The following is a 26,110-nucleotide window of genomic DNA, read 5'->3' as shown; positions in this document are numbered from 1 at the left end:
AACATCTCAAAACACCAATCTTAGGTTCCACAACAGGAATGTTTCCTACAGGAGCAATTGGGGAAGTCACAAGACTTGTGACCTCTGGCCACATGACTCCTGAGCAGTAAGAGATTAAAGAAATTATGCCTACATTTTAGCAGAATTCAGGCCCCTTCCATTACAAAGGCAGTTTCGGTCTCTGAACAAAGAAGGGATCAGTTTCAGGGAGGGACTCCTCTCATTCTTGCTTTAAACTATGAACTATATTCCTCCCACAGTTACCTTGCCCTAGGCTGTGAGACTAGAAGCAAGGTGGAGTGAGCCATGTTAGATTTCTCTCATTGTCATAATCTTTGCAAAGGTGGTTTCAATCACAGAGTTAACAAGAATTACATGCCAGGTTCTGGACAGAAATATAGTTATAATTAAGCATGAGTCAGGCTGCATTTTGGCCTACTTACTTGTAACTGAAAGTCACATAGCACTGGATACTGACCATTTGCATCCCCATTGTTTCTATAGGTGGGATTTTGGATGTTAGAATCATGAGGCTTTTGTTTAAAAGTTGCTTAAGATGTTCTTCAGATCCTGAATTCCAGCAGAACAGCTGACATCCACAATCAGTTTGAGGATCCCCACAGAAGAGCTGAATCAACATGAGAATGCAGTTTCTTCATCTCTCCAGTCCATGACTTCTTCCTTCAATCCCCACACCTCAGCCCACTCCAAACCCCTTACAAACTCCTCAGGGAGGTAAGTTTGAGGTTTCCTTCCATCTCCTTGTTCAGATGCCCTATGATTATTAAACTCTTTCTCTGCTGCAATACTTGAGGTCAGTGTGTCGACTTGCCATGCTTTGGGTAAGGAACCTGTTACAGTCACACTTCCATGTCCTCTTCGGCGGTGCCACTCTCCCACCATATCAATGTTACCAACCCAGAAGCTCTCGAAATCTCATTGTTGAAGACTTTTTATCAAAGCTTTGTTATGTAGGTGTGATTGATCAAATCATTGGCCATTGGTGATTGAGCTCAATCTCCAACCTTTCTCCCCTCCCCGGAGGTTGGAGGGTAGGGCTAAATGTTCAACCCTCTGATCCCATGTTTGGTCTTTCTGGGGACCAGTCCCCAACCTGAATCTGTCTAAGGTCACCCTGAGTCACTTCGTTAACATAAACTCTAGTATGGTCAAAAGGGGCTCAATATGAATAACAAAAGATACGCCTATCACTTAAGAAATTCCCAGAATTTAGGAGCTCTGTGCCGGGAACCGGAGGCAAATAAAGACCAACTATACTTTGTTATACCACAACTCAACACCATTAATTTGATTTATAAAGCTATGAAGTTAGACGATGAGACAAACTTTTCTGAACCATGTACCCAAAGACTACCCCCAAAATTTCCCCTGAAGTTACTTCCCCAAGAAGCTTTGTCAAAATTTCCATTAGAATTTATTTTCGGCCGGGTGTGGTGGCTCATGCCTATAATCCCAGTTCTTTGGGAGGCTGAGGCAGGCAGATCACAAGGGCAGGACTTTGAGACGAGCGTGATCAACATGGTGAAAGCTTGTCTCTACTAAAAATACAAAATTAGCTGGGCGTGGTGGCATGCACCTGTAATCCCAGCTACTAGGGAGGCTGAGGCAGGAGAATCACTTGAACCTGGGAGGCAGAGGTTGCAGTGAGCCAAGATTGCGCCATTGCACTCCAGCCTGGGCAACAGAGCGAGACTCCATCTCAAAAAAAGAAAAAAGAAGAAAAGAGAAGTTATTTTCAGTTCCTTGGCCCAAAGTTCCTTGCAACAATCCTTTCATTTTTGCTTTGCTACAATCAAAACAAGGAACAAATTATGAAGAATATTAAAATAGACTTTCTATAGTGTATGCATAAGTTATGAAATTTGAAGTTGTGTGTGATGAATTACTATTTAGAGTACACTATTCAGCATTAGATATATAATTTATTGACTATAGAGTATGAGGTTGCTATTCCATATTTGTAAAATAGAAGAATTGGAGTCTCTGGATGGTTTTAAAGTTCCTTCCAGTTTTTTGCTTCTTTCATTTTAATAAATACCCAGCATTCATTAAATCATGGGCTTCAGGGCCTTAGATGCTTCATCTCCTTCTTACAGCTTCAAAAGGGAAAACCAAATTCCATTTACATCATTTTAATTAACACCATTTTTGAGAATATAAATCAATTGAATTGTATGGACTTCCTACAGCTATGCCTTTATCATGGTATAACTTATGTTTAAATAGTTCTGAGAAAAGGAAAACAGCTCAAAGAGATCTCAGCTCTGTGAGATTTGCAGGCCCAGAGAGACACAGTGTGGGGCTTGCAGTCATCCCCTACTCTTGCCTGGGGGTAATTGTTTAAAGTCATTTTGTTCCTGACTAGCTGCCTCACCTACTGTCTTCATGTTCATGTTTCTGGAATTCCTGATACCAAGGACAGTGTATAGCCAATCAATAGCTTATTTTATTATATTTATCTCTTTTTTTCCTTTTTTTTAAGAGACAGGGTATCACTATGTTGGCCAGGCTGGTCTTGAACTCCTGAGCTAAAGCATCTTCCCACCTTGGCCTCCCAAAGTGCGGGATTACAGGCATAAGCCACCATGCCCATCCTACTTAAGTTATTTGAATAGAAATTCTTTTCCTTTTTGACGAGCAGATTAAAAACAACAACAACAAAAATAATGGAAATTCTTGGTAACCAACTCAGGAAGTGTCTCTTCTTTTCCTTTTAAAATCCTTGGCCAGGCACGGTGGCTCACACCTGTAATCTCAGCACTTTGGGAGGCTGAGGCAGGCAGATCATCAGAGGTCAGGAGTTCAAGACCAGCCTGGCCAACGTGGTAAAACCCTGTCTCTACTAAAAATAAAAAAAAATTAGCTGGGCATGGTGGTGGGCGCCTGTAGTCCCAGCTACTCAGGAGGCTGACCCACTAGAACTGCTTGAACCCAGGAGGCGGGGTTGCAGTGAGCTGAGATTGCACCACTGCACTCTATCTAGCCTGGGCAACAGAGTGAGACTCCGTTTCAAAAAAAAAAAAAGTATTTAAAGTGTTTTATTTTCTTTTTGTTTTTTTAATTGGGCAGCCCCAGAACCAGAATAGATCCAGAGAGACCCCCCCTGATTTTTTGTAAGTTTCTCTGAAGATGCAGGTTGGCTACAGCAGATTGTAAAACTGCAGGGTTTAGCAAAGAAATCACTTAAGCTAATTGAGAAGCGATTAAGGAGAAGGTTAACTGAATGAATTAGGAATTTAGTTACTAGAGTAAATTTTTTCTGATTGAAAGGAAATAGTGCCAGACACAGTGGCCCATGCCTGTAATCCCAGCACTTTGGGAGGCTGAGGTGGGAGAATTGCTTGAGGCCAAGAGTTCCAGACCAGCCTGGGCAACACAGTGAGATCTCTGTCTCTGCAAAAACAACTTAAAACATTAGTTGGGCATGGTGGGACATGCCTGTAGTCCTGGCTACTCAGCAGTCTGAGGTGGGAGAATCACTTAAGTCTAGGAGTATGGGGCTGCAGTGAGCTATGATCATACCACTGCACTCCAACCTGGTTGACAGAGCAAGCTTTGTCTCCAAATAAAAGGAAAATAAGTAAACAAGTTTAAAAAAATACATAAATAAATAAGAAAGGAAACAAAGTGGTTAGACAGAGACTTCAGATAGTAGTAGAAGGGAAAAAAGGAGGGTGAGGGGAGAATAATTTTTCCTGAACAGAAAGAAGAAAGAGCAAGGAAAAGAGGTATTAGAGAAAGACTATTGCCTTTAAGGACATAGAAGTCATACTCCACAAGATTCTGAATTAACATACACAGTGGGAGAAACCCTGTAATATCTATTAGGACTTTCGAAGAGTGATTTATTCCTAGCATGTCATAGGCCTGGAAGCTTTAAAACTGAGAGAAAAAGAAGGATTTTTTTGAAAACTAGAAGAGAAAAATCAAGATTTTGTTATGAAGTGTCAACTAAATGACACAGTAACAAAAGTGTGTATCAAGACCTGTTTGACTATTTTAAAAGTTTGTTTGATTTTATATAGCACCTAAATATGTTGATACATTTGTAATCAGTGTTTCAGTGTCATAAAATGATTAAGAACACAATATTCAAGACAGATAAGACTGGATTCTATTAGAATTAAGACTGGCATCTTAAATTCTCTGAGCCTCAGTTCTTCATTTGTAAAGGTAGAGTAATATTTGATACTAGCCTGCCGAGAGGATTCAATAATGGAAAGAAAGCCTTGACAATGTCTGGTGGGTCGGGATACCCCAGGAAGAACTGATTTCCTCCTGAGTCTTTGGACAAGCAATCAGAATCAAGTAGCTCTCTAGACCACTGATTGTCAGAGCACAGCTCTCCCTTAGTCCCATTGAATGCCATGGGATTGTGGAAAGTCTAGAGGTCACCTAGTCCTTTCTCCCCACCGAGGCAGGAATTCACTCTACAATATTGTTACTTATGCCTAAACATGTCTACTTTGGAGAAATTACTTCTTATTATGGCAGCCTATCTTGTTTTAGAATAACTCTATTAGGAAACTTTACCTTATATTGAACCAACATACACAAATCTGCCTCTCACTTCTATTCCTGGGTCTTTGTTCTGCTACCTGGAGTTCACACAGTCAGTTGTGTCCTTATTTCTTTTTCTTTTTCTTTTTTATTTCTTTTGGGGGGCGGGAGGGGAACGGAGTTTTGCTCTTGTTGCCCAGGCTGGGGTGCAGTGGCGAGATCTCGGCTCACTGCAGCCTCCGCCTCCTGGGTTCAAGTGATTCTCCTGCCTCAGCCTCCCAAGTAGCTGGAGCTGGGATTATAGGCGCCTGCCACCATGCCCAGCTAATTTTTTTAATTTTTAATTTTTATTTTTGTATTTTTAGTAGAGATGGGTTTTCACCATGTTGGTCAAGTTGGTTTTGAACTCCTGACCTCAGGCGATCCACCCGCCTCAGACTCCCAAAGTGCTGGGATTACAGGCATGAGCCACTGCTCCTGACCCGCTTCCTTATTTCAATCAGCAAACGGGCTCCACCTGCACTGCCATGGGCCTTTCCTTTCCCAGGCTCTTTTCTCTCCAGTCCCACTGTTGCGTTTTGTCCAAAATGCAACATGAGGAAAAGCCTCATGGGGAGGCTACCTCTCCTCTGAGCATAGTGATTTGAACAGAGGACCTTTTGCAAATTTTTGTCTAGGGTCAGGACAGAGGGCATAATTTAAACTGACACAATGACTGTTCACTTTATCGATCATCTGTTACATAATACAATCGAAACAGAGCTTCTCTCTCCTCCGAGAAGGTGCCAGCTGAAGAGCATATGGACTCCTCTTGCCACTGACCTAGCCCTTCACTATGAAAATCAAATAATGTTAGATTCTTTAGTCAAGTAGAGCCTAATCTGGAGCATGGGAAAATAGAGCAGAAACGGGCCACTTGTTCACCAAAGGACTGAGAAAACACTTGAATGGGGCTCATAGTCTGTCTCTCTTCTCTCTCTCTTTTTTTTTTTTTTTGAAATGGAGTCTCGCTTTGTCACCCAGGCTGGAGTGCAGTGGTACGATCTTGGCTCACTGCAACCTCCCCTCCCGGGTTCAAGCAATTCTCCTGCCTCAGCCTCCTGAGTAGCTGGGACTACAGGCACATGCCACCATGCCTGGCTAATTTTTGTATTTTTAGTAGAGATGGTGTTTCACCACATAGGCCAGGCTGGTCTCGAACTCCTGACCTCGTGATCCACCCACCTTGGCCTCCCAAAGTGCTGGGATTATAGGTGTGAGCCACCGCACCTGGTCTCCTCTCTTCTCTTTTCTTCTCTTCCTTTCTCACTCTTTGTCTCTTCATTTTACTCAGAAGAGATCTTTTGATAGAGAAAAGTATCAAGAATTAGAGCACATGAATGGCTGGGCACAGTGGCTCACATTTGTAATCCTAGCACTTTGGGAGGCTGAGGCCGGAAGATCACTGGAGCCCAGGAGTTCAAGACCACCCAGGGCAAGATAGAGAGATCTCATCTCTACAAAAAATAAAATTAAAAAAATTAACTGAGTATGGTGGCATGCTCCTGTAGTCCCAGCCATTTAGGAAGCTAAGGTGGAAGGATCGCTTGAGCCCAGGAGGTCAAGGCTGCAGTGAGCCATGATTGTCCCATTGCACTCCAGCCTGGGTAACCAGAGTGAAAATCTGTTGAAAGCAAAGAAAGTAAGGAAGAGAGGGAGGAAAGAAAGAAAGAAGGAAAGGAAGGCAGGGAGGCAGGCAGGCAGGCAGGCAGGCAGAGAGAGAAAAAGAGAGAGAGAGAAAGAGCTATCATTGGGAAACAGGCTATTATTATTCTGTTTATAAATGAAAAAAATAGGGAAGGAAATGGTAGATGGCAAGTGGCCAAATGAAACCTCAGACTCAGATTATACAACTCCAGTAGCTACACATTGCCCATCAATATTCTCTTCCCTGTAAAGCAGCTGTACCCAACATTTTGATGCCAGTGACTGGTCTCATGAAAGATAATTTTTCCATGGACAGTGGGGGCGATGGTTTCAGGATGAAATTCTTCCACCTCAGATCATCAGACATTAGATTCTCATAAGGAGTATGCAACCCTCGCACATGTAGTTCACAATAGGGTTTGTGCTCCAGTGCGAATCAAATGCTGCCGTTGATCTGAGGGGGCAGAGCTCAGGTGGTAACACTCGCTCACCCACAGCTCACCTCCTGCCATGTGGCCCAGTTCCTAACTGGGCCTGCGGGTTGGGGACCCCTGCTGTAAAGGAGAATTTTTTTCTAAGCCCTAGCCTTACAAAGTTACCAAATGATTATAACAAATTGTACATTTCATGGCAAGGGATAGGATATCTACGATATCCAACTTGAGCTTTGCTTTGACAGAATCTTCTACTGGAGTTCAATTTATTTATGTAACCACCATAAAGTTTGTATAATGACCCTGGTTGAGTATTTTTGTTTGCTGAAAGAAATTGCTCGAGGAACAGTTATCCTGAAATAACATTTCTAAAGTTGTATGTTTCTTTGAGGTCAAGTAAAGCAGATTTTATTTTACCCCAGGCTCAACACATTATGAGGTTCTTAAGACACTCAAATAAGGTGCCTTCGCAAGTTCTCCATTTATTGCCTCGCAGCTCCAAATTCACTCTTCATTGCCTGCTCTGCAAAAATGGAACTGGGCCCTTTAAATATTTTTCCTTCTCCAACTGGTAAATGTTAAGTTTTGTCACTAGGAGTCTTTGGTAAGATATTGCAAGATGAACAGGGTTTCCTTCCTGGTTCCCGTGTGTCTTGTAGCCATCTCCTGCAGTGTAAGTGGCTTCTCTGACAACCGGTAATGGATGTGGCTTCTCCATCCCTGAGCTCCTGCTGTGCACGGGGTGGTCAGCAGTACCAGAAGCCAGCAACTTCCCCTGGCACCCCTCTTATGTGGTTTTGTAGTGGAACATCTCCAGCAAGATACCTCCTCCTTAACAGCTTTCCTTGGCAGGATGAATTTCCAGCAAGTTACACTAACCTGGCACCACACCGACTTCTCCATTCAGGGAGTCACATGCCCATGCCCTCCCTAACAAGGTCTGGCTCTCAAACTAGAGGGGCAGGGAGACTCTTCCTTAGTGATTTTATCTCAGCCCTAGAGGTAGTGGCTGCTACTTTTATCTAATATTCCTATATTGTTTAGAAATTTTTTTTACTTCTTACTAGACTTCTCTAATTATTCCAATCTTCTGTTATGATTACTAGTTCTTTATATTAAACTTCACCCCAGGTGCAATGGCTCACACCTGTAATCCCAGCACTTTAGAAGGCCAAGGCAGGCGGATTACCTGAGGTCAGGAGTTCGAGACCTGCCTGGCCAACCATGACCAACATGGTGAAACCCTGCCTCTACTAAAAACACAAAAATTAGCTAGGCGTGGTGCCAGGCACCTGTAATCCCAGCTACTCGGGAGGCTGAGGCAGGAGAACTGCTTCTTAACCTGGGAGGCAGAGGTTGCAGTGAGCCGAGATCACACCACTGTACTCTAGCCTGGGTGACAGAGTGAGACTCTGTCTCAAAAAAAAAAAATAAATAAATAAACTTCACCTGTTTGAATTACTGTGTGGTTTCTGCCCCATGATTGACCTTTGACTTAAATAGTACCTGTATTGTACAATTTAAATGTTGGCCCTCCTCAACTATATAGTTTAGATTATTGAAATACTCTGTTTAGTGAGGACTCTTCCTGCTGCAATTAAGAGTAATCCAGTACATATTAGCTTAAACAAAAAATACTTTATTGGTTAAAAGCACAAAACCTCAGAAAGGACAGGAATGGTGGGTTCAGAGAATCAAACACTATCATATCTATGTCTCTGTCTTTCTTTTCTCTCTCCTTCCTCTGTTATTGCCTCTATTTTTTGCATCTTTTTTTTTTCTGTGTGTGGCTTCATTGTCTCAGGTCTTCTATAACTGTGCAGCCAGAATTGTGGCCACATTTGTGTCCAGGCTTTATAATTCTGTGCTTGGGAGGAGACCCTCATCCCACTTCAAAAAAAAAAAAAAAAAAGTATCATTTTCTTTCGTCTCCAGTTAGAAAAGTCTTGAGAAAGACTTGACTTGACCTGAGTCATGTGCTTATCTATAGATTAATCAGTGTGGCCAAAGAGGTAGGAAAAACTGGCCCATCCTGGGCTACATGCTCACCTTTATTCCCAGAGGAGTGGGTACAGTGATTAGCGGCGCCCAAAAGATTCACTTGTGTAGAATGGTGAAACTTCTGATTGTCCAAAATCATGAGGGATGCTGTTCTAGGCAAACAAAGCTATAGTCTTTAAAGATATAGGCTCAAGCTTCGTGTACTGAAAAAGATAAAATTTTTCTGGTAAAAGCAATGGTCATTCATAGCAGTTTGATGGTTAAATAATGGCAGTAGGTCCCCCTTCTTTAACCAATCGATCACGGTAATAATTGTTAGCATATTTCCTCAGTCCAACAGGACTTAAGTGTGGCAGATATTGTTGACCGCCTGTCAGCAGCCAGTTCTTCCCACGTTGTTTATCAACAGAATCCGGATTTGGTTGCCCTCACCATGGCCACATGCTCAGTGAAGGAGCCCCTCCTCAGCACCAAAGGGTGAGTCTCTGTTAGCAAAGTCTATTGTGGCAATTCCATTTTTATTGCCATTGATTCTTTGTTTTGTTTTTGTGTGTGTGTGTGTGTGTGTGTTTTTTGAGATAGGGTCTTTCTCTGTCATCCAGGCTGGAGTACAGTGACATGACCTCAGCTCACTGCAACCTCTGCCTCCTAAGCTCAAGCCTCCCTCCCACCTCAGCCTCTTAAGTAGCTGGGACTACAGGTGCTCGTCACCACACCTGGCTAATTTTTGTATTTTCAGTAGAGATGGGGTTTCACCATGTTGTCCAGGCTAGTCTCGAACTCCTGACCTGAACTGATCCACTCGCCTCGGCCTCTCAAAGTGCTGGGATTATAGGCATGAGCCACCACGCTCAGCTGCCATTGATTCTTTAGAATGAGCATGTGACGTAATTCTAGAGAATGAGACTTGAAAGAAATTTTTCTGGGATAAGTAGTAGCTTCTGGAAAGTTTTCCTCCAATTGGGAGGGCAGAGTGCCCTGTTGGGATGTTTCAACATTGCTGTATGAGAAGAAGATCCCTGGAGATGGGCAGCCAGCCTGCAACCATGATGAGATAACCCGGGGACAAAACCTAGCACACTGGGGACAGGAGCAAGAAAACGTGGCGAGAGACAGGATCCCTGATGGCGCTGTCGAGCTTGCTGGGGCTCAGAGCACGATAGCCCAAAGTATGGCACCTTGGCATGCTGAGTACTTTCAACTGAGGGACATTGTAAAGGCCCCAGAAGCAAGGTGTCTCTGTCTCCTGTCCCCCTGTCTCCTGCATAGAAGCCAAATTCCTCTTTCCTAAGGTGAGTCATAGAAACTAGAACCCTTCTCCCTCAAAGCAAGCTATGAAGCCTAGAAAGGTCACTCTCTCCATTTTCCCTTGAAACCCTCATTCCAGAGGGTCCTGCCCCATGCCCGGGAGGAAAGAATACTACACAGAGAGGCCGAGAAGAATCTGAACAGACAGGCTTTGCTGGGTTTCCCCTATCAGTCTGTTACCATTAGATTGTCCAGCCACATTTCTACATTCTGTCTATTCTTCATGGAACCTCAGTGTAAAAACAGACAGTTTCCTCTGCATCTTTGGGTCTTCATTTCTGAAGGTTCCTAACCAAAGTCACATAAATCTTTGGTTAAATAAATTGGCTATGCTTTTTTGTTAACCAGTCTTTTGCTATCACAGTCTCAGCTGTGACCCTCATGGTGGATGAGGAAAAATAGCTCACCTTCCTGCCCCTACAATTTCTTAAATTAACTGATCTGAAAAATCACTCTGTCTCCAGAATTCCTAAGTGGAAAAAAATAAATTCCTTACTGTTTAACCCATTTTTAGCTGGGTTTTCTGTTATAAACGATCAAAAGAGTTAGAATTGAAATCTGGGACTTCATTTATCATCAGATTTACATCAGGAAATAGCATATTTATTTGGAAAATCAGATTTCTTTATCTTAGGAAAAAATGAAGAATGGGAATATTAGGAATTCTAAACTCAGCTAGAGCACCTCTAACTTCAGAATCACCCAGTATTGTTAGGTCAGCTGCCACCCATAATCTGATATTGACATAGATTTAGATCAAATTCAAACAAGGCAGATGTGCATCTCTTTATACATGGATATAGCCTTGAAAATATATTTCTACCTTTTCAAAGCAATGTCACTTGCCAGAGACAGACATAGACATTTGAAATGCATTATAGCCTTCACAGTCCATGTGGGCATCTCTCATTTGGAATGCCATCTGCTGAGCTCTTCCAAAACTGTGCTCGACAGGTAATTCTATCTGTGAGGAATGCATTCAACTGACATGCAGCTATTTGGTTTCCCTCTACGGGAATGAAGATACACACACAGACACACACACACACTCCACATTGATAGTTTCCTTTTATAGTTTTTTCATTTTGGTCCTTAAATATACTCTGATTATTTCATTTTACCTTTTTAAAATGTCTCTTCTTGTTACAATTTCTGACGAGGCCACATAGTAGAGAAAATATGTGCTTTGAGACCTCAGAATCAGCCTAAATTCTTGGTTCTGCCACTTAATGCTTTGCAACTTTGGGCAAGTTCCTTTGCTTCTGAGCCTCAGTTTCTCGTCTATAAAATGTGAATACTAACGTGTCTTCTCACACTGGCATCACTCACTTTTATATAACATTTTAATCTATAAGTTGTCACATTTTAAAAATCACACTGATCTTAAGTCACACAGGAATTTTGGCTGGAAGAGAATGTTATTCCTTGATTCTTAGTGCTAGGGTTCTCGGTGGAAAGCATTTGGCTCTTCAGTTCTTCTTTATGATCTCACAGAAGAGTAAAGAGGATTCAGGACCTTCTGACTGATCACTATGGAGGACAGAGCTGACAAAGAACCTCTTCCCAATATAAACACATACAAATGCTAGATAAAATATTACTACATCATTTTTTTAAGTGGAAGAAATGAAGAAAGAAAAAGGTAAGAGAAATAAAGCAGTCCATTCTAGAAATGAAGCGAAAACTCAGAGCCAAAGTAGTAAGATTCAGGAGTTACCAACAGTTCAGGGGAAGACTAAACCAGGATGTCAGCCCTGTGAGATGGATGCTGAGTGGCAGCCTCCACACAGCCCTGGGACTCTACAAGAATCTCAAGTCCAGGGTCAATAAATACAGTTCTACCCAGAGAATCATAATGAATAACATAACATTAAAGATAAGGGGAAAAAATCTTAAAACAAACAAGGAAAGGCAGATTGTCTACACTGGATCAACAGGCAACAAAATAGAGGTGAGGGACAAAAGCCATGAACATCTTAAAAGTACTAGGAAAAAATCACTGTCATCCTTCTATATGCCTAATAAGCAAACCTTAAAATATACAAAGCAAAAGCAAATGGGAACATGAGAAAATTTTACAAATCCAGAGTCATAGTAGAAGATTTTAGTGCCTGTATCCAAAACTGATAGATTAAAGGGTCAAAAAATCAGTAAGCTTCTAGAAAATTTGAACCACACAATTATCAATTTCATATATAAATAGTACCCTACCACCAATAATATAATATGCAATATTATGTTCACTTTTTAAGCATGCATGAATTTTTAAAAAAATGAATTACATACTAGGCCATAAAAGAAGAGAAATACCAAACATTGGTGTATTTTCTCTGAACAAAATGTAATATAATTAAAACTGAATGATTAAAAAGATGCTAAATAAAACCTTAATGTTTATAAAAACTAAAAAGTACACTTTTAAATAATTTACTTTTCAAATAAAATATGATAAAAATAAAAACATGTTGAACTAAATGACAGTAAAATGACTACTTATTAAAATTTGGATACAACTAGGAGAGTTAAAGCCTTAAATGTATGTACATCAGAATTAAAAAATATTAAAAATCGATATGATTAATATTCGGTTAAGGAAGTTAGAAAAAGAGCAACAGAGTACATTCAAAAATGGTAGCAGGAAGAAGAAAGAAAAGCAAAAGTAGAGATTAATAAAATAAAAAATAAACAATAAAGATTAATCTTATGTTTTGAAAGACTAGAGAAGTGTCTGGTGACAAACCAAAATATACAGGAGGCACAATTAATCATATTGGGAATGAAAGAGACTCATAATTACAGTTAAAGAAGGAAAATTTAAACCACAGAAATTATTATGTTGAGTAACATTAAATTACTGATATTCAACCTTTTGACTTTACAAAACTGCAATTTGATGTTAATATGAACAATCATAAGTCCTAACATTTGAAAACATAAAGTGGATAATTTTTCAGATAAATGACAAAAATTTGCTAAAGAGGAAATTTTAAAACTTTAACATACTTATAATCATTAAAGAAATTGAATTATAATAAAAAAAATTTCCCCAAACAGCATCACTCAGTTTACAACCTAGTGTTAGCAAACCTTCAAGAAATAACAGTTTGTACCTACCTTATTGTCTTCCAAAGAATAGAAAGATAGAGAAAAGAAATTATTGGTTCATTTCAAAGTATCAATCTTAGAGAAATTCTCACACATGTATATAAGGATAGTAAGACAACATCCAAGCATGTTCACAATCACAAAGTTTATAATATCCAAAATCATAAATAACTAAATGTCTTTCAATAAAGAACATATAAGTAAATTAAGGGATATTCATATCATAGTCAAAATAAATAAATCAGAGGTATATGTATTAGCATAGAAAAATCTTTTCTTTTCTTTTCTTTTTTTTTCTTTTTCTTTTTTTGGAGTCTCGCTCTTGTTGCCCAGGCTGGAGGGCAATGACACCATCTTGGCTCACCGCAACCTCCACCTCCTGGGTTCAAGCGATTCTCCTGCCTCAGCCTCCCAAGTAGCTGGGATTAGAGTTATGTGCCACCATGCCCGGCTAATTTTGTATTTTCACTAGAGACAGGGTTTCTCCATGTTGTCAGGCTGGTCTCAAACTCCTGACCTCAAGTGATCCACTCGCCTTGGCCTCCCAAAGTGCTGGGATTACAGGTGTGAGCCACCATGCCCAGCCTGAAAAATCTTTAACTATTAAAGATCAGTTTAAAAACAAGTGGCAAAAGAAAATGTACAAGGTGATATCATTTATAAAAATATTTTCATCTTATAAAGGTGGTATTTGTATAAAAATAACTACAAGTTCGTTGTGGATATAGAGATAGTAAAAGTATGAAACATACATGACAGTGACACTGAGGATAGTTGCTATATCTGGGGATGAAGGGAAGTAGATGGGAGGGGCTTGAGGAGGGAATTTCAATATCTGTCACTGTTTATTTGTGAGGGTTAAAGTAAATACTTGTAGTGGGTGGAATGGTGGTCCTCCAAAAGCTATGTCCACCAAAAGCCTGTGAATATGACCCTATTTGGAAAAAGGGTCTTTGCAGATATAATCAAGTTAAGGGTTTTGACATGAGATCATACTGGGTTAGGGCGGGCTCTCAATGCAATGATCAGTGTCCTAGAAGAGAAGAGAGGGAGAAGGCACACTAAGGAATGCCAAGGACTGCCAGCAGCCACCAGAAGCTAGGAGAGAGGCACAGAACAGATAGACTCTCCCTCTGAGCCTCCAGGAAGAACCAACCCCAGTGACATCTTGATTTTGGACTTCTGGCATCAGAACTGTGAGAGAATAAATTTCTGTTATTTTTAAGCCATCCAATTTAGGGTAATTTGCAATATTGTATTTCTTTCCTAGAACTGCTGTAACAAAAGTTATTATATGTCAAACCTGGGAGGTTTATGTGTATTGTTTACTGTATTTCTCTTCATATTTTAAATACCCGAGAAGGACGTTTGCAGGTGTAAACCTGCAGTAAAATGCCCTTTAATGTCTCTCAGCTGCTTTTGCCTCCAGATATACAGGTAGACTTAATAGTGGAAAGTGAAGTCAGTTCTCTGTTCCGTTTTCTCCTTTGCCTCACTCTGGCCATTTACCAAAGAGTTGCTAGAGTCTTGGCTTTTGGTGTTCTCTACAGCATGTTTAAAAGTTCTGACATCAAGCCCAGAATCAACATTTTCCAGAATGTATGTAACTGTAGTAGCTCTGTTGCCCAATGAATGGGGCAGGTCAGTATGCCCAGACACCAGGTTGCAGAAGAGAAAGCAGTTTAATCGTACAGCTGCTGAACAAGGAGACAGGAGGAAATCTCAAATCTACCTTCCTGAGGAGTTTGGGGCTAGGGTGTTTAAGGGTTTTAGAGTGGTCCAAAGTGTGGAGATTGTTGATTGGTGGAAGGGTGCAGGGTGGTCTCGGAACAGGGGGATGAAGAAACTGTATTCTCTTGCGGATTCCATTCCTCTATAGGGGCCTTCAAACTGGGTGGTGTCAGCTAGTTCACTGGAATTTGGAATTTGGAAAACATCTTAAGCAAGTCTTTAAAAAGTCTTATGACTCTAATGTCACAGATCTTATCTATGGGGACAGTGGGGATGCAAATGGGCAGTATCTGGAGCTACATAGTTTTTGGTTGCAAGGAAGTGGGTCAAAGTATAGCCTGACTAATGCTTAATTATAACTATATTTCTGCCCAGGATTCTTGTTAACTGTGTGAGGATGGCTTCAATCACAAAGTCTTTTATTGTTTCTTTGTTATTTGTGCAAAACAATGAAGTGTCATTTAATGTATTTTGTAGCAGTTAATGGATAAAAAGAGTTAGATGGTGGGCTTCTGGAAATAAGTATTAGCTTTTCAAATGAATAATTATGGAAGTAAACACTTTTTATTAGTCCTTTTTTTACTGTAATTTGCATTTTCCTGGAATATAAATTTGACTTGCAATGGGAACTCCTACTAAACAGAGGTAGTACCTTACTAACATGGGTGTAACCTAAGGAAAGGCAAAAACAGCAAGGCCTTGTGCATGGTAGAACCTGGAGCTTTGTGCAAAGTCAGAAAGCCTTTCTCTCTTTCAGTCAGCTTCCTCTGCTAACTCGCCATGCCAATGACCCAAGATGGCACAGCATGCCTGGTGAGGTACGATTTTTAAAAATTGATTGAGAGGTGTCTGTGTTCTTAGGTGGAGACAATACCTAAGCCAGGAGAAAGGATTTGTTTTTATGAGAGGGCTCTCTTGAATGCTCCTACTTAGTTGTGCAAATGCAAAGTTGGCACCCTATCTCTTGAGGAAAGGACTTCCTAGGACTGAAGAACAGAGACTCTACCAATCTTTCCTTAGAATTGAAGTCCAGTAGTTCATCAGGGTCAACCAAAGTGGTTCTGTCCTCTGGCAGAACAGGATACCACAGCTTCCAAAAGGGATGGCACCCAGAAGGAAGAGTGAGTTTAAGCTGGCAGCTTGGACTAAACACAAAATGCCAATAGCTGGATTCTCTGAGGCCCAGCTCTCCTGGCGTTGAGTTGAATATGTGAATGCAAGTCAGAAAAGTTCTGATCTTGGAGGCCAAGCATTAGACTCTGGGCTGAGGAAAACAGGCAAATATCCATTAGCCTGCACAAGACTGGCACTGAATGTTGAGGCTGCATGGCAGGGATCAGACTCATACTGCTGTGAGCTCATGAGATTTCCCATTCTTCCTTTTTGAGGTTTGATAGCACCAATTCTTTTGCACCCAGAAAGACACTCTCTTTTGTCCAAGAAAGTCTTGGACAATTAAGTGGGAGGGCCTCACTGGGCAGATCCTGGAAAATAACATGTGACGACTTGAGTAAAATATTGGAAAACAAAAGATGTAAGACCATATTGTTCCTTAAGGTGGAGAGGTGTGTCTTATAGGTCACGCATGTGCCCTTTCAGTTCAAGAATCTACCACTGAGTGGAAATTCCCAAGTGCATAAATCTAATTAGCTTGACCAGGTCAGATGTCCAATTCTGGTCCATGCAGCTGGGACCTCCTGAGCAGGGAGGCCAGTTGGCAGAGGTGAGTAGGCAGGCATTGACAGAAAGGTTATCCTGCATGCAACACAGAATTTTTTTTGATTGCAGTTAAACCACTAGCTTAGTAAAATATATCTCCAGAGTACAAAATGCTACCTTCACAGATTCAAACAACCATTATCTAATAATATAGGCTAAAAAAGAGACAGTCACTGTTGCTCAGAACAACACAGAAAACTCCAGAAAGACATGAGTTTAAATGTTGTCAGCTGAACTGAATCACTTGGGAATATTAACCAATCTGAACCTCAACTCTCCCATCTGTAAAGTGACCATAATAATACCTACTTAATAAAAGACTTCTAAATATTATTTATTTTGGGGTTTTTTTTAGAGACAAGGTCTTACTCTGTCATCTAAGCTGGAGTGCAGTGGCACAATCATAGCTCACTGCAGCCTTGAACTCCTGGGCTCAAGCAATCCTCCCACCTCAGCCTCCCAAGTAACTGGGGCTATAGGTGTGCACCATGCTTAGCTAATTTAAAACATTATTTTAGAGATGAGGTCTTTCAGTGTTGCTCAGGCTGGTCTCTAATTCCTAGCCTTAGGTGATCCTCCCACCTCAGACTCCAGAGTAGCTGGGATTACAGGCATGCCTAACAGGTTGTGAATATTAAATATGGTAACATCTACAAAATGCCTTGTCCCTGACCTATAGCCTATGCTCAGGAAAAGGTCAATGTTCTTTTATTGATTGATTGATTGATTGATTGGTTGAGATGGAGTCTTGCTCTGTCACCCAGGCTGGAGTGCAGTGGCACAATCTCAGCTCACTGCAACCTCCGCCTCCTGGGTTCAAGTGATTCTCTTGTCTCAGCCTCCCAAGTAGGTGGGATAACAGGCGTGTGCCACCACACCAGCTAATTTTTTTATTTTTAGTAGGATGGGGTTTCTCCAGGTTGGCCAGGTTGGTCTTGAACTCCTGACCTCAAGTGATCCACCCGCCTCAGCTTCCCAAAGTGCTGGGATTACAGGCGTGAGCCACCGCGCCTGGCCTTCAATGCTATTTTTAACTATACCAACAAGAGTTAGCAGTGTTCTTCCAGTGTCTAATATAGTCCAGGGTATTGTTCTCTGAAATTTTTAAGTGCTTTCAGATTCTTTGGGAAAATGTACTGTACTGGAAAGAAATTTTATTTGTGTTGTGTTTCTGGTTTACTGACTAAGTTGTAGAGGTAAGACCAGGGAGGGCTGTAATATTTTTCTGGCTGTTTGACTGTTCTAAAATGGGGAGTGAATTAGTCACAACTTTTACAGTTGCAAGTGAAAGAAATCCAACTGGCTTAAACCAAAAAAAAAAAAAAAAGGAGATTTACTAACTCATGTAAATGAAAAAGCCCAGGGGTATGGTGACTTCCAGATTATTTGGATTCAAGTACACAAAAGTCAAAGCTAGAAAGCTTTTGGTCCTGCTTTCCCCTGCATGGATGCATTGTTAGACAAGCTCTCCTGCAGTTGTGACAAATATTCCAGAAGCAACTCCAGGCTGTCATTCTATTCACTGAAAAGAGATCATCTCTTTCTTATTAGTTTCAGCAAAAAACTGGAAGAAGTTTCTCATTGGCCCAAGCTGAGTCACACGCCCACCTCTGAACCAATCATGAGGTCAGGAGATATGCTATTCTAATTAGCCAGGGCTGGGTCATGTATTTATCATTAGAACTTGGGGCTGGGGTGAGGGTGAGCTCCACCTCAACTACGTGGAGGGGTGGTAGGAGTCTCAAAGCTTGATTGGAACACTTTTACCAATAGAAAGAGGGTGGGGATGGTATGCCAGAGAGGCATCAAACAAACAGTCCCTGCAGAAGGAACTGCAGCTGTAGGAGAAACGTTAAAACAAAATGACTATTCTCTGATTGTTTTGCTGCTACAAAATGATTTTGTATCTACCTCATGGTGGCCACTGAAATTTATTTTCTAATTCCATTTTAAAAAATTATGTAAATCTGTCTGAGAATGTATTCTAGGATGTCAAAAATGAGGCCAACTACATGAAGATTAACTTATCAGAAGCTGCAAATAAATTGATTATTTTACATAAGAGTAGTTTCATTCTAGCTGGATGATTTTTGTATGCATGACCACTACCCTAACCATCCTATTATAACAAAGGAAATTGCCATCTGTCACTTTGCTTGTATGAAATATTTCTGGAGGTGGCTTGCCAACTTCAGCCAGAATTATAAAACTAATGAGTTTTTAGCTACCATATGCACAGAGTGTAATAATAGCAGGTTCTAGGCAAATGTTGTCTACTTGCTTCTGGAAGTGCTTTCCCTCCATGATAGGAGCAGATGCCCAAGGCTCTATTAAGAATTCTGTTTTCTTCATAAATCTGTACAGTGACATGGAGTCCTCATATTCTCATGAAGTGATTTTTATATGGAAAACATGGCCCTCCTTACCCTGTTTCTCATGGGGTTTTCAGCCTCTGTTTTGTGGAGACTGGCCCTTATTATGTCAGGATTGAGTACCAGATGCCTTTTAGGAAATTTGGCCAGTTTGAAATTTTCAATAGATCTTCTGCTCTTTTGATGCTTTACTGATTTCTGTGAAGGCAAACAAGATTTTAATTTCCTAATACTACTTGCTATTTATATTAAAATGTCTGTTTGTACCTACCCCAGTGCTTTATGCTGTAACAGTCAGAATAGGTTAGATTATGTGGTTGTAACAAAGGCCGCTGAATGTCAGTGGTTTACAATAAAGCCTTATTTCTCATTCTCACTACATGTTTCACCATTTTCCACAGATTAACATGCAATTTGTTTCCTTGGGGTTCTAGTACACGGGACTCACCAAGGAAAATCCGTTAATACTCACAGGAGAATATTAGGGGGGTGGTGAGAGAGTATTATATCAATTTGTAATTTAGGATGCTTAAAATAAACAAACCTAATACCAGAAAATCCAGCTCTGTCTACTGAGAGTTCTTAGAAGCAATTACAGCCCGTAAGAATAAGCACACCTAGACGTTGGTTTCTAAATTCCATTCAGCAACGATGAAAGAAATCAGGGCTCATTGGAAAAATGGCTGATTCTCAGTTTAGGTCAGGGAAAGATTGTTTCAGAAAATAAGGACACATTAAGGAACTGAAAATGATGTGTGTATGCACTCAACAATTGATGGACATTTGGATTGTTTTCACTTTTTTGCTATTATAAGTAATAATGTATGAACATTCATTTGTAAATAATAATGTATAAACATTAGGGGGTTTTTTTGTGGACATACATTTTCAGTTCTCTTGTATGTATAGAGTGGAAAATCTGGGTCGCAGTAACTCTGTGTTTAAGTTTTTAAGGAATTGCAAGACTGTTTTCCAAAGCAGTCATGCCATTGTACCTTCCTACCAGCAGTGTACAAAGGTTCCAACTTCTCCATATCCTTGCTGACACTTGCCTTTTTCCTTTATTTTCCCCTTATAGTCATCCTGGTGGGTGGCTGTCTCATTGTGGTTTTGAGTCCCTAATGACTAATGATGTTAGGCATCTTTAATATGCTTATTGGCCATTTGTATATCTTATTTGAGGAAATGTTTGTGCAGATCCTTTGCCTGTTTTTAAATTGGGTTTTCTTTACACTGTTGAATTGTAAGAGTTATTATATATTCTGCATACAAGACCCTTATTAGACATATGATTTGCAAGTATTTTCTCCCAATTTGTGGGTTGCTTCTCACTTTCTCACTGATGTCCTTTGAAGCAGAAAAGTTTTTAATTGTGATGATATCCAATGTATTTTTTCTCATTACCTGTGCTTTTAGGGTCATATTTAGTGCCTGCCTTTAGATATTTGATTCATTTTGAGTTAATTTTTATATATGATGTGAGGTAGGGGTCTATAATAAATTCATTCCTTTGTATACAAATATCCAATTGTTCCAGAAACTTTTTAAAAAGACTATTCTTTCCTCATTAAATTGTCATGAAACCCTTGTTGAAAAATCAATTAACTGTAAATGTGAGGATTTATTTCTGAATTATCAATTATATTTCATCGATATACACATATGTCTATCACTAAGCCAGTATCACTGTCTTGATTGCCATAGCTTTGTAGTGAGTTTTGAAATTGAGAAATGTGACTTTTCCACAGTTTTGTTCTTTAAGATTTTTCCGGATCTTCTGGGTCTCTTGCATTTCCATATAAATTTTAGGATGAGTTTGTCAAATTTTGCAAAAATTTAAAAAGTAGCTGGGATTTTTATAGGGATTTTGTTGAATCTGTAGATCAAGTTGGGGAATATTGCCATCTTAATGCTATTAAGACTTTAGATCCATCAACATGGAATATCTGTCCATTTATTTAGTAGTTTACTATAATAGAAGGATAAGGTTTAAGAATTAGGACCATACAAAGCAATCTAAAGTTTCAATGCAATCCCTATCAAAATACCAGTGGCATTTTTCTTGGGGAAAAAACAAATTCTAAAATTTAAAGACCCAGAATAATCAAAGCAATCCTGAGCAAAAAGAACAAAATGTTAGGCATCACATTACCTGACTTAAATTATACTACAAAGCTATAGTAACCCAAACAGCACAGGGCTGACATAAAAACATCAACCAATGGAACAGAATACAGAACCCAGAAATAAGTCTACACATGTATAGCCAATTGATTTTTTACATCAGTGCCAAGATCATATATTGAGGAAAAGACAGTCTGTTCAAAAAATGGTGCTAGAAAAACTAGATAGCCATATGTGGAAGAATGAAACCAAGCCCCTATCTCTCACATATACAAAAATCAAAACAAAATGGAGTAAAGACTTAAATCTAAGACCTCCAACTATAAAACTACTAGAAAAAAATGAGGAAATGCTCCATAGCATTGGTCTGGGCAAAAATAGACAGATAGGATCACATCAAACTAAAAAGCTTTTGGACAGCAAAGAAAAAAAGTCAACAAAGTGAAGAGACGACACAGAATGGGAAAAGATATAACTACCCATCTAACAAGTGATGAATAACCAGAATATATAAGGAGCTCAAACAACTCAATAGCAAAAAAAAAAAAAAAAAATTGATTTAAAAATGTGCACTGCCAGGAGTGGTGGCTCAGGCCTATAATCCCAGCACTTTGGGAGGCTAAGGCAAGTGGATCACCTGAGGGCAGAAGTTCGAGACCACCCTGGCCAACATGGCAAAACCCTGTCTCTACTAAAAATACAAAAATTAGCTGGGTGTGGTGGTGGGTGCCTATAATCCCAGCTACTCAGGAGGCTGAGGCAGGAGAATCGCTTGAACTCAGGAGGTGGAGGTTGCAGCGAGCTGAGATCATGCCACTACACTCCAGTCTGGGCAACAGAGTGAGAGTCCTTCCAAAAAAACAAAATGTGCAAAATATCTGAATAGACATTTATCAAAAGAAGACATAAAATGGCCAACAGGTATGTGAAAGAAAAACGATCAACATCACTAATCATCAGATAAATGCAAATTAAAACTACAATGAGATATCATCTCACTCCAATTAAAATGGCTTTTAGCAAAAAGACAAAAAATAATGGATGCTGGTGAGGATGAAGAGAAAGAGGAATCCTTGTACACTGTTGGTGGAAATGTAAATTAGTACAATCACTATGGCAAACAGTATGGAGGTTCCTCTAAAAACTAAAAATAGAACTACCATATGATCCAGCAATCCCACTTCTGGGTATATATCCAAAAGAAAGGAAATCAGAATATCAAAGAGATATCTTAGGCCGGGCACAGTGGCTCATGCCTGTAATTTCAGCACTTTGGGAGGCCGAGGCAGGCGGATCATTTGAGGTCAGGAGTTCGAAACGAGCCTGGCCAACATGGTAAAACCTTGTCTCTACTAAAAATACAAAAATTAGCCGGGCATGGTGGTGCATGCCTGTGATCCCAGCTACTCAGGAGGCTGAGGCAAGAGAATCACTTGAACCTGGGAAGCAGAAGTTGCAGTGAGCCAAGATTGCACCACTGTACTCCAGCCTGGGTGACAGAGCGAGACTCCATCTCAAAAATAAATAAATAAATAGACTATAGTTAATAATTTCTATTGTATATCTCAAAATAACTAGAAGAGTAGAATTGGAATGTTTCTAACACAAAGAAATGATAAATGCTTGAGGTGATGGATATCCACTTATCTTCATTTGATCATTACACATTATATGGTTGTATCAAAATTTCACATGTCCCCCATAAATATGTAAACTATTATGTAGCCATAAAAATTAAAAAGAGCACTTTGGGAGGCAGAGGCCAGTGGATCACTTGAGCCCAGGAGTTCAAGACTAGCCTGAGCAACATGGCAAAACCCTATCTCTACAAAATACAAAAAAAATTAGACAGGCATGGTGATGTACACCTTTGGTCCCAGCTACTGGGCAGGCTGAGATGGGAGGATGGCTTGAGCCTAGAGATGTTAAGGCTGCAGAGAGCTGTGATCATGCCACTGCACTCCAGCCTAGGCAACAGGGCAAGAACCTGTCTCAAAAATAAAGAAAGAAAGAAAAAAGAATTAGGAAATGGCAGGTTTTGCTTAATTACAAATTTACCCTGAAATCCCAAAGACTTAACACCACAAAGGTTTCTTTCTAATTTGTGATGCATGCCCAGTGCAAGTGGACTGGGGCTGTGTTCCCACATAGCCATTCACGGACCCAGGCTAAGGGAGTCTACAGCATTTTATAGCTGACTTTTAGTTTGCCTTGAGAAAAGAAGGGAGAACTGAAGGATCATGCATCAGTATTTAAAAGCTTCACTCAAAAGGGACATATGTATTTTTTGTCAGCAGCTAATTGGCCAGAACCAGTCACATAATCCTGACTGACTATAAGAGGCCTGGGAAATGTTGAGGAACGCATGGGTATTTGGTGAGCAGTAAATGTGTCCTCCAAAAAATTCATATGCTGACGCCTTAACCCCCATGTGACTGTATTTGGATATGGTGACTTTAAGGAGGTAATAATGGTTAAATAAGGCCCAATAAGGGTAGGGCCCTAACCTGACAGGACTAGTGCTCATATAAATAGAGACAGAGACCCCAAAAATGTTTTTTCGCATGTGTACAGAGGAAAGGCCATGTGAGGACACAGTGAGAAGGAGGCTGTCTCCAAATCAGGAGGAAAGATCCTAACAAAAACCAACCTTACTGGCACTTTGATCTTGGTTTCCAGCCCCTAGAACTGTGAGAAAATAAATGTCTGTTATTTAAGTTACTCAGTCTGAGGTATCTCGTTAAGGCAGCCCGCGTTGAGTAATACGCGTCAGCCACAAAGAGGAAGGGAAGACTAGAAAAATAGATTGGACCATATTGTAGAATGCTTTAAATTAATCTATGTTTAATTTTTAGGCAATGGAAAGCTTTGGATTTTTAAAAAAAGCTTATAAAGCAATGCATCATCTTCTTCCCTCCAAGGCGTTCATGAAGTTTAGGTGAGGCGCAAGGCGGCGCCACAATAGGCATTCCTTTAAATGTTTGATTCATAAAGGATTATTGAAGTCATATGCCAAGCATCTAGCTCTGACCTCAAATCTAGTTCTTTTTCATTTTTTTGTTCCTTATGCTGTCCTTTCAGGGTAGTTCCCCAGAGGAAAAGTGGGACACTGTTACCAGAAGGAAAGCAAATGGACACTGTCTAAATAATGATAACAGATATTCATTACACTTCCTGGTAAAAGAAAATAAAGGGTAAGTATGACAAAACCAGAAATGTGCTCTCTGATCCCAGAAATGCGGAATGCTGTATGGCACTCAAGTCCATTACTTATTCCTAGAAATTATTAACATATAAGCCCCAATGTTTCTCTGGAAATTTGTTTCTTAAATTTTTTGTAGAGTCGGGCACTCACCATCTTGCCCAAGCTGATCTCAAACTCCTGGGCTCAAGCGATCCTCCCACCTTGGCTTCCGAAAGTGCTGGGATTACAGACATGAGCCTGGCCTCTCTGTGAACATTTTAAAAATATATAATTTTATTTAAATGCATGAGTAGGATGAGGAGATTTTGTTTGTTTGTTTAGGATAGGGTTTTTGGGAGATGAGGGGGCAATGAAGGAGGCTTGGTTTCTCCTTCTCCCACATCACTACCTATATTACAAATCACCTTCCCAACTTAATGACTCAAAACCAAACAAAACACTATCTTCATAGTTGTATGGGTGAGGGGAAGCTTGGCTGGCTAGTTGAGCCGTTTTAAGTCTGCAGTCATCTAAAGGCTTGCTTGAGGATCAAGGATCTACTTCCAAGGTGCCACACTGACATAATTGACAAGTTGGTGCTGGTTGTTGGTGGGAGGTGATAGTCCTCCCCATGTGAGTCTCTCCATGAGGCTGCCTGAGTGTCCCCACATGATGGCTTACCCTCAGAGCAAGCTACCAAAGACAGCAAGGCAGAAACCATAACATCCTTTATGACTTTGTCTGGAAATCATACACTGTCACTTCTGCCGTGTTACGTTGGTCACACAGACAGCTCTCATTCATTGTGGGAGCTGACTACAAAAAGGCATGAATATCAAGAGGCAAATCACCAGGGCTCATCTTGAAGGCTGGCTGCCATGCTACTCTCTTCATATTGATGATGTAGTACATATCTTTTGGAGGCTGAAGAATGGTCCCCAAAAGATAGCAGGTCCTAATTCCCAGAACCTGTAAATGTTATCTTATATGGAAATGTTACCTTGGTTTTTTTTGAGACGGAGTCTCGCCCTGTCGCCCGGGCTGGAGTGCAGTGGCGCGATCTCGGCTCACTGCAAGCTCCGCCTGCCGGGTTTACGCCATTCTCCTGCCTCAGCCTCCCGAGAAGCTGGGACTACAGGCGCCCGCCACCACGCCCGGCTAGTTTTTTTTTTTGTATTTTTAGTAGAGACAAGGTTTCACCGTGTTCGCCAGGATGGTCTCCATCTCCTGACCTCGTGATCCGCCCGCCTCGGCCTCCCAAAGTGCTGGGATTACAGGCCTGAGCCACCGCGCCTGGCTGGAAATGTTATCTTAAATGGAAAAAGGGTCTTTGCAGATTTAACTAAATTAAGGATGTTGACATGGAAATATTATTCTGAGTTGTCCAGGTATGCCCTAAATGCAATCAGAGTCTTTCAAAAAGAGTACAATGGACAGAATGTTTGTGTCCTCCCAAAATTCCTATGTTGAAATCCTAGCTCCCAAAGTGATAATGTTGGGAGGTAGAGACTTTGGGAAGTAATTAGGTCATGAGGTTACAGCACTCATGAATTAAATTAGTGCCCTTAAAAAAAGACCCCAGAGGCCGGGTGTGGTGGCTCACACCCATAATCCCAGCACTTAGGGAAGGCAAGGTGGGCAGATCACTTGAGGTCAGGAGTTTGAGACCAGCCTGGTCAACACGGCAAAACCGTATTTCTACAAAAATATAGAAATTAACCAGGTGTGGTGGCACATGCTTGTAATTCCAGCTACTCAGGAGGCTGAGGCACGAGAATTGCTTGAACCCAGGAGATGGAGGTTGCCGGAAGCCAAGATGGCACCACTGTACTCCAGCCTGGGCGATAAAACAAGACCCTGTCTCAAAAAAAGAGAGGGACCCCAGAAAGCTCTCTTGACTCTTTCTGCCATGTGAAAATACAACA

General features: G+C 40.6%; 1 long non-coding RNA gene across 1 annotated transcript; it reads left to right on the top strand.

Moving 5' to 3' along the window:
- The first annotated feature begins 504 nt into the window (after positions 1–504).
- On the top strand, positions 505–24,199 carry LOC135966549 (uncharacterized). Its single transcript, XR_010579914.2, has 3 exons — positions 505–735; positions 8,975–9,119; positions 24,083–24,199. It is a non-coding gene; the product is annotated as an uncharacterized lncRNA (long non-coding RNA).
- Positions 24,200–26,110: the final 1,911 nt, after the last annotated feature.

The sequence above is a fragment of the Macaca fascicularis genome, chromosome 12 (genome assembly GCF_037993035.2).
Source record: "Macaca fascicularis isolate 582-1 chromosome 12, T2T-MFA8v1.1".
Classification (NCBI taxonomy): domain Eukaryota; kingdom Metazoa; phylum Chordata; class Mammalia; order Primates; family Cercopithecidae; genus Macaca; species Macaca fascicularis.
Note: the sequence above shows the minus strand (reverse complement) of the source record. Positions and strands in the feature narration are given on the sequence as shown.